General features: G+C 40.5%; 2 protein-coding genes and 1 pseudogene across 20 annotated transcripts in view; 2 read left to right on the top strand and 1 right to left on the bottom strand.

Annotated features, from left to right (window-relative positions):
• The window catches only part of SNX3 (sorting nexin 3), a 1,122,685-nt gene that overhangs the window by 550,932 nt on the left and 558,321 nt on the right, over window positions 1-13,432 (top strand). The window contains exon 1 of one of the 19 annotated variants that reach the window (XM_050789161.1): window positions 8,266-8,275. The exons of 17 other annotated variants lie outside the window; for them this stretch is intronic. The gene's annotated coding sequence lies outside the window, so the exon portion shown is untranslated. Of the gene's footprint in view, window positions 1-8,265; window positions 8,276-12,621; window positions 12,632-13,432 lie in introns of those variants that run through there. One more of the 19 variants, XM_050789164.1, reaches the window with a different exon arrangement.
• The window catches only part of ARMC2 (armadillo repeat containing 2), a 219,665-nt gene that overhangs the window by 185,273 nt on the left and 20,960 nt on the right, over window positions 1-13,432 (bottom strand). The gene's annotated exons all lie outside the window — the stretch shown is intronic.
• On the top strand, window positions 8,275-9,650 carry LOC126953471 (zinc finger protein ZPR1-like; annotated as a pseudogene).

Below are 13,432 nucleotides of genomic sequence, written 5' to 3' on the forward strand. Positions count from 1 at the left end.
GCTGAAATGCAAACTTCCCAAGCAAAGAGAATTTTTTCTCCTCTGCATCCTCCTGTTTCTCCTCCTCCTCCTTTTGTCCCCAAAACACCCAGCAAATGTGAAGACAGAGAAAGGAAGGAATGATGAACAAAAAGAATCCCTAATGGCAGTGGAGTTGGTAAGGCAAGTATACAATTTAAAGAGGAGCTAAATGTTCTGAATTGTATGTAGCCTTTTGGACAGTCTATCTAGAGGGGTTACACTCACTGGGGAGTCGAAGCATGGCTTTCGCACATCAGCTGAGTCCAGGTATCTCTGAGCACAGAGAGGGCAGCCCTCTGAACCTTCCAGGCCTCGTGTTCATGTGGTGAAGGTAAGGCCACTCTCCTCTTGGTGCCAGCCCACCCGGGTACGGATCGAGCTCCCCCACTGCCTCGCTGTGCCACCCTGAGCAAGGTAACTTCATGCCTCATGCTTCATTTTCCTCATCTAGAACATGCGGCTAATCACAGTACCCCTCTCACAAGGCTATTGTGAAGACTAACTTTAACACATATAAATATAAACACAGATTAATAGAGGTGTCTGCTTAGCATAGTATCAGCCACACAGAGACTGTATAACTATGGACTATTGCAATTATTAATATTACTAAATTATCGAGGTTTTCCCCACCTTAAATAGCTTAGTGACGTTAACAATGACATCACCATTCTCCTAGTGGCTCACGTGTTCTCTGTGCTCTGGGTAATGATGGTAAGTGCAATATTACATTGCAGGGTAAGGTTAATTGATGTTGTTTAATAAAAGTGGACATTCAGGTGGTTGTACAATCAAGAAGCCCACCCAGGCCGGGTGCGGTGGCTCAAGCCTGTAATCCCAGCACTTTGGGAGGCCGAGACGGGCGGATCACGAGGTCAGGAGATCGAGACCATCCTGGGTAACACAGTGAAACCCCGTCTCTACTAAAAATACAAAAACTTAGCCGGGCGAGGTGGCAGGCGCCTGTAGTCCCAGCTACTCGGGAGGCTGAGGCAGGAGAATGGCGTGAACCCGGGAGGCGGAGCTTGCAGTGAGCTGAGATCCGGCCACTGCACTCCAGCCTGGGTGACAGAGCGAGACTCCGTCTCAAAAAAAAAAAAAAAAAAAAAAGAAGCCCACCCAAGGAAAAGACCGGATTGTACTGCACATATAGGAACGTTAGTCATTAAAATGTGCTTACAGAAAAATCCCATTTCCAGTCATGAATCTCACAACCGAAAGAATTCATGAGGAGCCTACTGAAGGCAATATTTGCCATCATACCCCAAGCATGAGGCAGCTTCACCCCAAGCATGAAGGCAGTCAGGAAACACCGACTGCCCCCACCAAAGGCTGAGTAATTCCTGCGTCAGTATATTATATTCTTCCAATGGTCTCATCTATCTCACGTGGATTCAATTTAGAGGATGCTGCCAGACAGAATTAAATATATTAGTTTGAAAAATTACAGGGAAAGCGTATTTATAACAGTTCCATTTTGATTGGATCAATTTTCTAAGCATTTATCTTTTAAGAGTCCTAGAGGTCTTTCTTACGGGGTGTGCCTCCCAGATGGACTTTGCATTACACCATCTGCAGGAAAGAACCCCAGAATGTTTTACTTGGGGTCTTCAATAGCCGTCTAAGGGGACTGCCGCAGAAGAAAAGTGTGGGAAATATCAATACAAACATTTCCACAAGCAATGATTCCATCTCTTACTTGGATTAATTATTAATCTGTATATCCTAGGAAGGTCAGATCACAACAAACAGGTTACAATGGGACATGACTAATGAGAATGTCTCAAATACTAAATGAAGATAACCTACATGATGGCACCAATTCTAATTAAGATTCTTCTACCAGAAATAATGATAAGCTTGCATGAAACACCTGCTGTTGGCCAGGCTTTGCACAAGGCACTTTATATCTGCCATGTCATTGGTACTTCATAACAACACTGATGGGTTTATTTTATAGATGATGAAATTAAGATTCAGAAAAACTCAGTGAGGTTAAAATAAGCTGCCCAAGTCCTATAACTGGCTATTAGCAAAGCTGGCACCTGAACCCAAGTCTGGTTGACCTCAAAGCACATGCTCTTTTGCATCCTGCCACACTGTCAGATTCAACAGGCAAAACCAGGACAGTAAATCATAATCGTGAAATATGTGGTCCTTTCCCACCACAATTTCAGACATATTTCCTTAGCATGAATCTAATCATCTCACAAATATTTATGTTAAAAAAAAAACAGCCATCTTAGGGCCATTCGCTGTTTTGAAGGAGTATGATTGGAAGAAATATAATGTCTTTTATGGAAATTGTTTTTTCCCCTGGATGAAATTCCTGTCCTCTCCCTTTTAAAGTTTTTTTTTTTTTTTTTTGAGGAGAGTTAACTCCTTTACTTTGTATTAAAAAGAACTAGAATATAGAATTGAAAAGTACTAAAAATATAGCTCAGAATTATATATATATATATATATATATATATATATATATATATTTTTTTTTTTTTTTTTCATTGCAACCTCGACCTCCTGGGCTCAGGTGACCCTCCCACCTCAGCCTCCCAAGTAGCTGGACTATAGGCACACACCACCATGGCTGGCTAATTTTTGTATTTTTTGGTAGACATAGGGTTTCAGTATGTCACACAGGCTGGTCTTGAACTCCTGGGCTCCAGTGATCTCCCCACCTCAGCATCTCAAAGTATTGGGATTACAGGTGTCAGCCACCACGTCCAACCAGAATGAGATATTTTAAATGACAAAAATAGACACTGGGAGAACAAAATGAGAAAGTATATCCCTGAGAGTTCTAGAAAGAGATACTAGGGAGAATGCAATATTCAAAAAATTTATCGCTGAGAATGTTCTAGAATTAAAACACAAATCCTTAGGTTGAAGACGTACAACAAACATTGAATAGAATAAATAAAATAAGCTCCATTTTGATATATATATATATAATAAAACTGTGGAACCTCAAAAATAAACTAAGACAAGTTAAAAACAACCAGGAAAAAAAGGCACTTTGTCTGCAAAGAAACAATTAGACTCAGAGTTGACATCTCAGTAACAAGAAGTAAGGCCAAAATAAAATAGGAAAATATCTTCTAAACTACTGACCTAGAATTCTATAGCTAATTAAATTATCATTCAAGAGTGAGAGTGAAATAAAGACATTTTCAGATGGAAAGTAAGAGAATTGCATTTGCAGATTTATTTTATGAATTAATCGAGGATATACTCCAGGGACTAGGAAATATGAACCCATGAGAAAAGGGTCAAGAAGCAATAAATTATCCGTGAGCAATCTGAAAAAGAAATTAATAAAGCAATTCCATTTATAATAGAATTAAAAAGAACAAACTACTTAGGAATAAATTTAACAAAAAACTATAAAACTTGTACTCTGCAAACTATGACATTGTTAAAAGAAATTAAAGAATTCCAAAATAAATGGAAAGACATCCCATGTTCATGGATTCAAATATTTAATATTGTTAAAATGGCCATACTCCCATATTCATCTACAGAGTTAATCTCTATCAAAATCCTAGTTGGCTTTCCTTTGCAGAAAATGATACTAAAATTAATATGTAAATGCAAGTGACCCAAAATAGTCAAAACAATGTTTCAAAAGAAGAACCATGTTGGAGGATTCACATGTCCTGCTCATTTCAAAACTTACTACAAAGTTACAGTAGTGAAGACACTGTGGTACTTGCTTAAGAATAGACATAGATTAATAAAATAGACCTAGTCCAAAATATTTTATTTTGAAATAATATTTTTATTTAAGAAATATAAAAATAACAGGCTGGGTGTGGTGACTCATTCATTCAATCCCAGCACTTTAGGAGGCTGAGATACAAGGATCATTTGAAGCCAGGAGTTCCAAACCAGCCTGGGCAATGTAGGGAGACCCTGTCTCTAAAAAATTTTTTTTAAATTAGCTGGGTGTGGTGGTGCATTTCTGTGGTCCTAGCTACTTGAGAGGCTGAGATAGGAGGATTGCTTGGGCCCAGGAGGTTGAGGCTGCAATGAGCTATGATTGAACCACTGCACTTCAGCCTTCAGCCTGAGTGACAGAGGGAGACCTTATCTCAAAAGGAAAAAAATATATATATGTAAATGTGTATATATATATGTATATATATGTATATACAAAAAATTTAAATAAAATTTAATTTTAATTTTATTATTTTAATAAAATAATAAGTTCATTTTTGTTAAATATATTTTATTTGCCCCACATTTACTCTCAATATAACAAGGGTACAAGACATTAAATGAGGAAACATGACTCTTTTTCAACAAATGATATTGAGATAACTGGATAGGTATATGCAGAAGAATGAATTTGCACCCCCTTGTCACTTCATTTATAAAATTAACTAAAAATGGGCCGGGCACGGTGGCTTACACCTGTAATCCCTGCACTTTGGGAGGCCGAGGCGGGTGGATCATGAGGTCAGGAGATCGAGACCATCCTGGCTAGCATGGTGAAACCCCGTCTCTACTAAAAAATACAAAAAAAATTAGCCAGGCATGGTGGCGGGCACCTGTAGTCCCAGCTACTCGGGGGGCTGAGGCAGGAGAATGGAGTGAACCTGGGAGGCGGAGCTTGCAGTGAGCTGAGATGGTGCCACTGCACTCCAGCCTGGGCTGCAGAGTGAGACTCCTTCTCAAAAAAAAAAAAAAAAAAAAAAAATTAACTAAAAATGGATCACAGACCTAAATGTAAGACCTACAACTATATCCTGGTTTTTTTTTTTTTGTTTTTTGTTTTTTGTTTTGACATGGAGTCTTGCTCTGTTGCCCAGGTTGGAGTGCAGTGGTGTGATCTTGGCTCACTGCAACCTCTGCCTCCCAAGTTCAAGTGATTTTCCTGCCTCAGCCTCCAGAGTAGCTAGGACTACAGGTGTGCGCCACCACGCCTGGCTAAGTTTTGTATTTTAGTGGAGATGGGGTTTCACCATATTGGCCAGGCTGGTCTCGAACTCCTGACCTCAGGAGTTGTAAAAATTACAACTCAATAATAGTAAGTAAATACAAGTATTTTATCTAATATATGATTGCAAATATCTTTTTCCCATTCTGTGAGTTGTCTTTTCATTTTCTTCATGATGTTCTTTGAACCACAAAATTTTTCAATTTTGATGAGGTTCAATTTACATATATTTTTCTTTTGTTGCTTATGCTTTTGGTGGCATATCTAAGAAGGCTTTACCTAACCAAGGCCATGAAGATTTAAGCCCATGTTTCTTCTAAGAAGTATATAGTTGTCGGAACCAGGTGCAGTGGCTTACACCTATAATCGCCTATATAATTCTTACAACTCAATAAAAACGTAACTCTTACAACTCAATAATAAATAGGCAAATAACACAGTTTAAAAATGGACAAAGGTGGGCATGGTGGCACATGCCTGTAGTCCCAGCTATTTGTTGGGCTGAGGCAGGAGGATCGTTTGAGCACAGGAGTTTGAGGCTGCAGTAAGCCATGATTGTGCCACTGCACTCCAGCCTGGGTGACAAAGTGAGACCCTGTCTCAAAAAACAGCAGGGGAGGAAAAGGATATGAATCTCCAAAGAAAATATGCAAATGGACAATAAATACATGAAAAGATGCTAAACATCATTAGTCATTAGAGAAATGGAAACCAAAACCTCAATGAAATACCACTTACACACAGGTGAAAGGCTATAACGAAAAAGGCAGGTGTGTTTTAGCAAGGATATAGAGAAAGTGGAACCCTCATACATTGCTGGTGGGAATATAAAATGTCACAGCCCCTTTGGAAAACAGTTTGGCAGTTTTTCAAAAAGCTAAATTGAAAGTTACCCTTTGACCCTCTAATTCCACTCCTAGATATATCCAAGAGAAATGAAATGTATATGTCCACACAAAAACTTACAAATGAATGTTCATAGCAGCATTATTCATAGTAGCCCAAAAGTAGAAACAATACAAATGTCCATTAATTGATGAATAGATAAATAAAATGTGGTATATCCATACAGTGGAATATCATTTAGCCATAAAAATAATGAAGTACTGACACACACTACAACATGGATGAACTTTGAAAATATGCTGTGTGATGTTCTCACTCATAGGTGGGAATTGAACAATGAGAACACAAGGACACAGGGAGGAGAATATCACACACTGGGGCCTGTCGTGGGTGGGGGACTGGGGGAGGGATAGCTTTAGGAGAAATACCTAATGTAAATGACAAGTTAATGGGTGCAGCACACCAACGTGGCACATGTATACATATGCAACAAACCTGCACGTTGTGCACATGTACCCTAGAACTTAAAGTATAATAAAAAAATAGAAAATATGCTGTGTGAAAAATCCAGTCACAAAAGACCATATAGCGTATGATTCCATTGCTCCAAAATATCTAGAACAGGCAAATCTATAGAGACAGAAAGCAGATTAGTGGTTGCCTAGGGCTGGTTGGGTTGGGGGGAAAATGGAGAGTGACTGCTAATGGTTATGAGGTTTCTTTTGAGGTTCATAAAAATGTACTAAGGTTGACTGTGCTGATAGTTGTACAACTGTCAATACACTAAAAACCATTGAATTGTATACTTTAAATGGAGGAATTATATATAAATTACACCTCAAAAGTTTTTAGAAAAGCAGTGGAGAATTAAAAAGCTGAAAAATATATAGTCAAATCTAAACAAGCATTGACTATATGAAACAATAGTAACAAAAGTACTAATGGAGGTTCCATAAAAACATGGAATTAAAATACTAGAAACAATAATGTGCGAGAAGAAAAGAAGAAGAGAGAAAACAACCTAAGGTCCTTATTTTGCTTGAAAGGAAACCAAGAGATATTGATTAGCCTAGAAAATTGTTGAACAGTATGTTCAATTTTAAAGTAAATATGAAAAAACAGAAATATAATCATTTGAAAGATAATATTGATCACTTCTATAAACGGCAAAAAAAAAAGGAGAAAAAATGAACAGAATCACAAAGCAAGATTAAAGAATAAATCCACCACAGTATAGAATCACAATAATGTAAATGGACTAACTTCATAGGTAAAGGACTTAGTTAATTTAAATAAATCCAGCTATATGTCATGTTTTTAAAAAACTGTGTCTTGTTTGTTCCTGATAATTAGAATGATGTTGCATGCCAGTATTTTCCGTGTCTTGTTCCTGACTTTAAATGGGATGTTTTTAGGATTTCACAACTGAGAATAATATTTGCTTTAGGGTTTGGTAGATGCCATTTTTCAGGTTAAAGAACGTTCCTTTTTTGTTGTTGTTTTTTGAGACTGGATCTTGCTCTGTCACCCAGGTTGGAGGGCAGTGGTGTGACCATGGCTCACGGCAGTCTCAACCTCCAGGGCTCAAGCAATCCTCCCATCTCAGTCTCCCGAGTAGCTAGGGCTACAGGCATACATCACTATGCCCAGCTAAGCTTTAAAAGTTTTTTTAGAAATGGGATCTCATCATGTTGCCCAGGCTGTCCTCAAACTCCTGGGCTCAAGCAATCTTTCAGCCTTGGCCTCCCAAAGTGCTGGAATTACAGACGTGAGCTGCTGTGCTCAGCAAGGAATGTTCCTAGTTATCTGAGAGAAGTTCTATTTAGAGTGTTGAGGGAAAACAGCTAACTTAGAATTCTATATAGAGCTAAGCTATCATTCAAGAATGAGGATGAAATAAAAAGACATGCCATTTACATTTATAGTTTTTTAAAAACTATAAGTTACCTAGAAATAAATCTAACAAATGACATGAAACTTTTACAAAGAACGCTCTAAAACCTCGTTGAAAGATAGAAAACCTGAAAAAATGATGAGATATACCCTGTTTATGTATGGAAAGACAACAGCTTAATAGTAGCAGCTTTCCTAAATTTATACTACTAATTTAATAACTTCTGTTCAAAATCCCTGGAGAATTGTTTTCACTGACCTTGATAAGCAAATCAGAATATCCATCCAGAAAAATACAGGGGTTAAGAACAGCCAAAACAATTTTTTTTTTTAAGTGACAGGATCTTGCTCTGTCGCCCAGGCTGGAGTGCAGTAGTATGATCATAGCTCACTGCAGTCTCAAACTCCTAGGCCCAAGTGATCCTCCTGCCTTAGTCTCCCAAAGTGTTGGGATTCCAGGTATGAGCCACGGTGCCAGGCCACAATTTTGAGACAGTATAAAGAGAAAGGATTCACCCCAACAGATAGCAAAACTTATGACAAGCTTACAGTAATTAAAATATTCGGGGCACGGGGTGGTGACGGCGACCACTGGGGCTGTGGAAGTGGGGTCCCGGGGTCGGCCGTCGCCCCCTTGCCCACCCCAACCTCACCGCCTGTCCTGGGTCATCTGTTCTGGCCCATCAGCGCCAAGGATGAGGAGCAGCATCCCACCCAGATCAAGTCACTGTGCATCAACTGTTACCGCAATGGCATGATGCACCTCCTGCTCACCAAGATTCCCTTCTTTTGAGAAATAATCGTGAGCTCCTTTTCCTGCCACCACTGTGGCTGGAACAACAGAGTTCGGCAGGCAGGAGCCAGGACCAGGGAGTGCGCTACACTTGGACCTTCAGGGCTCTGTAGGACATGACAGAGAAACGGTGAAGACTGACTCTGCTACCACAAGGATTCCTGAGCTAGATTTTCAAATTCCTGCCCTTAGCCAGAAAGGAGCTCTGTCCGCTGTTGAAGGATTGATCACCCATTGCTATCTCTGGCCTGGAGCAGGACCAGCCTGCACGAAGGGCAAACAAAGATGCCACAGCTGAAAGAATTCATGAGTTCGTTGTCAAACCGGAGGAGCTGAAGCAAGCAGTCTCCCCTTTCACTCTGATCATTGATGATCCCTCAGGGAACAGCTCCGTGGAAAACCCACGTGCTGCTCAGAAAGATGATGCCCTGGTGATCACACACTACAACTGGACCCGACAGCAGGAAGAGATGCTGGGGCTCCAGGCAGAGCACCCACAGAGAAGCCAGAGGAGGAAGATGTCAGAAATGAAGTGCTCCAGTTTAACACAAACGGCCCAGAATGAAATGCCCCCGCTCAGACCAACATGAAGCTAGTACAAATCCCTCCCTTTAAGGAGGTTATCATCATGGCTACTAACTGCAAGAACTGTAGGCATCAGACCAGTGAGGTGAAATCTGGAGAAGCAGTAGAATCCTTGGGCACCAGGATCACCCTCCACATCACAGTTCCCTCAGATATGATCAGAGACCTCCTCAAGTGTGAGGTTTGTAGTGTGGAAATCCCAGAGCTAGAATTTGACTGGGAATGGCCATCCTCGGGGGCAAGTTCATCACATTGGAAGGGCCACTGAAAGATATGTGGGAACTGGTGACCAAAAGCCCTTTCACACTGGGCGACAGTTCCAATCCTGGCCAGACGGAGAGACTGCAGGAGTTTAGCCAGAAGATGGACCAGATCATTGAAGGTAACACGAAGACCCACTTTATTATGGATGATCCAGCAGGAAACAGTTACTTGTAAAACGTGTATGCACCTGAAGATGATCCTGAGATGAAGGTGGAGCATTACAAGCGCACCTCTGACCAAAATGAGGAGCTAGAGCTCAGTGACATGAAGACAGAGGGCTATAAGGCAGGCCTGGCTCCACAACAGTAGCATGGGTGGGCCAAGGGCCAGCTCTCCAGCGCTGCTCATTCTGCAGGTTATTTATTAGCATTGGAAGGAGGCTGGGAGTGTCTTCCCCACCAGCCCTTGCCCATGGTGGGGAGGACATCTGGTCTGAGTCAGAGATCTAGGCACATTTTCTAAACAGCTTGTGATGCAAGTGTGAGCCTATTGTGTTACTTGACGTTATTCTGGAGGTTTTGAATTGGCCTAGGAAGAAATCCAGAAATGAACCAGGGGTATGTCATTATCACTTTTTTCATATCAAGTCTTTACCCTCCTTCCACATAATGCTCTGCCTCTAAGGTTGGAGCTCTGAAGTTGGAGAAGGTGGAATAAAATTACACCTGGAAAATAAAATAAAATAAAATATTCTGGTATCAGCATTTGGCTAAATAGATCAATGGGGCAAATTTTCTGAAAAAGTTGGAAACACACATAAGTGGGAACTTAAGATATAAGAGGTGACACTGCAAATTAGCAGGGAAAGGATGACTATTCAATAAATGGCACTAGGACTATTGGCTAATAGTATTTTCTAAGGGAAAAATTAGATTCATACCTCACTGTGTGAACAACAATAAATTTCAGATGTGTTAAGGAAAAGAAGTAAACATTTAGACAGAACTATAGGAAAATATTTCTATGATATCCAAGGAGGACAGGGTTTCTTAAACAATACAAAGCAAAAAATTATCATGGAGAAGTGAGAAGCTGAAGTATATAATTGTTTTAAAACTTCTTAACAACAAATGGCACTAATAGCAAAGCAAGAAGACAAACACAGACTTGGAGAAAATAGTTACATCCCACATTTCCAACCAAGGATTACTATCCAAAATATATAGCTAGTTCCTACAAATAAGCAAGAAAAAGAGAAGCAACCGAACATCAAAAAAGCTTAAGGATGTCAATAAGCAACTGGCAAAAGAGGCCATTTCATGGTCTATAGATGCATGAAAATGTGCTCGCCTTTATTAGTAGTCAAGGAGATGCAAATTAAAACAAATAGATACTATTTCATGCCTATTAGACTGGGAATTTCTTGAAAAATCTCTGACAATACAAAGAGTTGATGAGAATGGAGAAATGGATACTTACATTCACTGCTTGTGGGTGTGTAAAATGACAGACCCAGTGTAGAGAGTGATTTGGCAACACCCAGTAAAGTTAATGCATAACCTATGACCAAAAATTCTGCCACTATATGTCTAGAAGTTCCCAAGAGACACATGGGTCCAAGGAGATATGAACAAAAGCACATTCTTTCAGCACTCTGGGTAATAGCTTAAAAGTGGAAACAAGCTACCTGACCTTCAGGAGCAAAATGGGCAAATCAAATGTGGATTATTCATGCAATGCAATGCTGCACAGCCATTAAAATGAGTGAACTAGATCCTTATCACCTACGTGGATACATCTAAAACGTGTAATGATAAACTAGAAAGATGCAACATAAATATTTATACAATATAATTTACATAAAATGTAAAGTGTATGAAATGATAGTATATATAATTTACTAATATGTTAAAGATACCCACATCTTCCTGGTTATCGCTCAGATCTATGAAGAGGGGAGAGAGAGGCCTCCTAAGCCAGGTGTCTGAATGTTACAACATCTAGAAAGACCCTTGAACTTACACTTCACAAAAGAGAAAAAGAGTGTTTTTTAAAAGAGCAACTGAGCTACTAACGAGAATTTGGCACTATTTATGTTTTTATGTACAAAGAACCCTAAAGGTTATTTGATGGGTTCTGGTATCAGTTCTTCTTCACTTAGGAACTGATGCTACTAACCCTCAGTCAGTGGGGCTAAGAGAACAGTTCTGGCCTAGCTCCTGTCTCCTACAGGTCCTTCAGGAGCAAAATGGGCAAAGAAAATGTGGATTATTCGCACAATACAACACTGGGTTATTCTTCCTCACCCAGCCTACAAGTTTGCCCAGAAAATCCCCATCCTGCTTCTGTTGGATTCTTTCCTGTGTTTCCTTTGCCAGTTGCTGAAAGTACAGTACTGTTCTAGCATCCCAAATTTTACCTGCTGATTTCTGTTGAAGACTCTACAGCCCCACTCTACCTTTCTGATGGGTCTGGACCTGTGCCTATTCAGTACATGTGCCTGTTCAGGGGAGCTGCCTCCCTGGACAGGGTTCGCTTTTCTCTAGGTGCTACAATGCTGGGCAAAGGGTCTTTAAATCCCCTTTGGTTTGGAGTGACAGAACCATAATCCTTCCTGAGCTCCGTGTTTAAACACACATATACACACACATGCTTTCATATACATGCACATGTACAAACACACATATGCACAAACTCAGACAAAAAAATGCACACACAAATACCTACACCACTCCCTTCTCTGCAATAGGAGTCGGGACTGCTTGGTTACTCTAAATCCAGTATTGTATAGGTATTCTGTGGCAGATATGATTTTATAATGAAAGACAATGGGAATAATAGGATATGCTATTCATGAACACATAGATCTCAAATATCAAAGGACAACTGTATGATACCATTGGAACCATTATAACACAATAGCCGTCTCCCACTCGCCAAGCTCAGAGCATATGACTTTTCTTTTTCACGTTGGGAGCAGAGCTAATTGAATTATACTCTTCAGTTCCTATCCCATTACCATGACTGCGTGTGAGGTCCCTCTCTAGTTTTACAACTGTGCTTCCTTTTATATTCCCCTTTGTGCCTGATTCCACTTTCATTTCCCGTGGTCCCACTCACAGGCATCTGCTGGAATGGGTTTGATAGTTGCCTAATTGTTATTTATCCTGTTGCTTTTCTACTGGGACGGCATGGCATGAGGATGTTTGTTTCTGATTCATTATGCTGGTTCTTTTTATTAAGCAGCCATACAACTTCAGGTGTAGTGCTGGAGTGGATCCCACTGTGGAACCTAGCAGCCAAACAATGTGAACTGAACATCTGTTTATTTTTGATGGTGGGTCCTGGGGCGTCAGTTCCATTATTTTGTTTGCATTATAGAATTTGGCTAACAAGATCACACTCCTGTTTAAAAAAAAAAAAAAAAAAAAGTGTGCCTTTTAAATTGGGAAAATGCTCATCTCATCTGTCCTGAATGAGTTAAGAGTGCTTCTGCCTGCAAGCAGAGTGTGCGATGACTCACCGTCCCACGAAGACGCCTTCCCTTCTACCTTAAGACTGCGTCTGTCCCACAGAACCCCACGTGCGGGCGTCCCTGGAACCTGGCCCATAGGTGGCAGTCTCCCTTCATCGTTCCCGGACTACGAACCTCGGAAGGGCAGCCTGAGACAGCAGTTGCTTTTGCTTTTTCTTCGGGTTTCCTAATATTTAATGTTCCCTCCACTGAAGTTCCCCCTCCGTCCCACAGAGAGTGTAGAGACTGCATCCCTGGAGGCGAGCAAACGACAAAAGAAACTTCGCTTGGAACCAAAGTCGGGAGACCTGGGTTGTGCCGACTCTCAATGCGATTGTTTTGGAATTTTGCTGAAGCTCTCTTGCAGAATTGCTCTGTAAATGGCAAGAAGAAATGCCTTTCGCTATAAACAGAAAATAAAGCTTTCACAAGTTGTCATATTTTTTAAAAGCAATCATGCTGATGCAAGTTTTTATCCCCTCTGTTTAGTCTTGCCTCCCCTCCCTGCCAACACACCCCCACAGAATTTGGGATGAATCTTTGCGAGTGAAGTAAAAGTAGGCATTCTCTCCAACATGTGCCCTTCCTCCAGCCCCTCACAGAGCCTATTCAACAAGATATCAAACGGCCATAGGCA

Source organism: Macaca thibetana, chromosome 4 (assembly GCF_024542745.1).
Source record: "Macaca thibetana thibetana isolate TM-01 chromosome 4, ASM2454274v1, whole genome shotgun sequence".
Lineage (NCBI taxonomy): Eukaryota > Metazoa > Chordata > Mammalia > Primates > Cercopithecidae > Macaca > Macaca thibetana.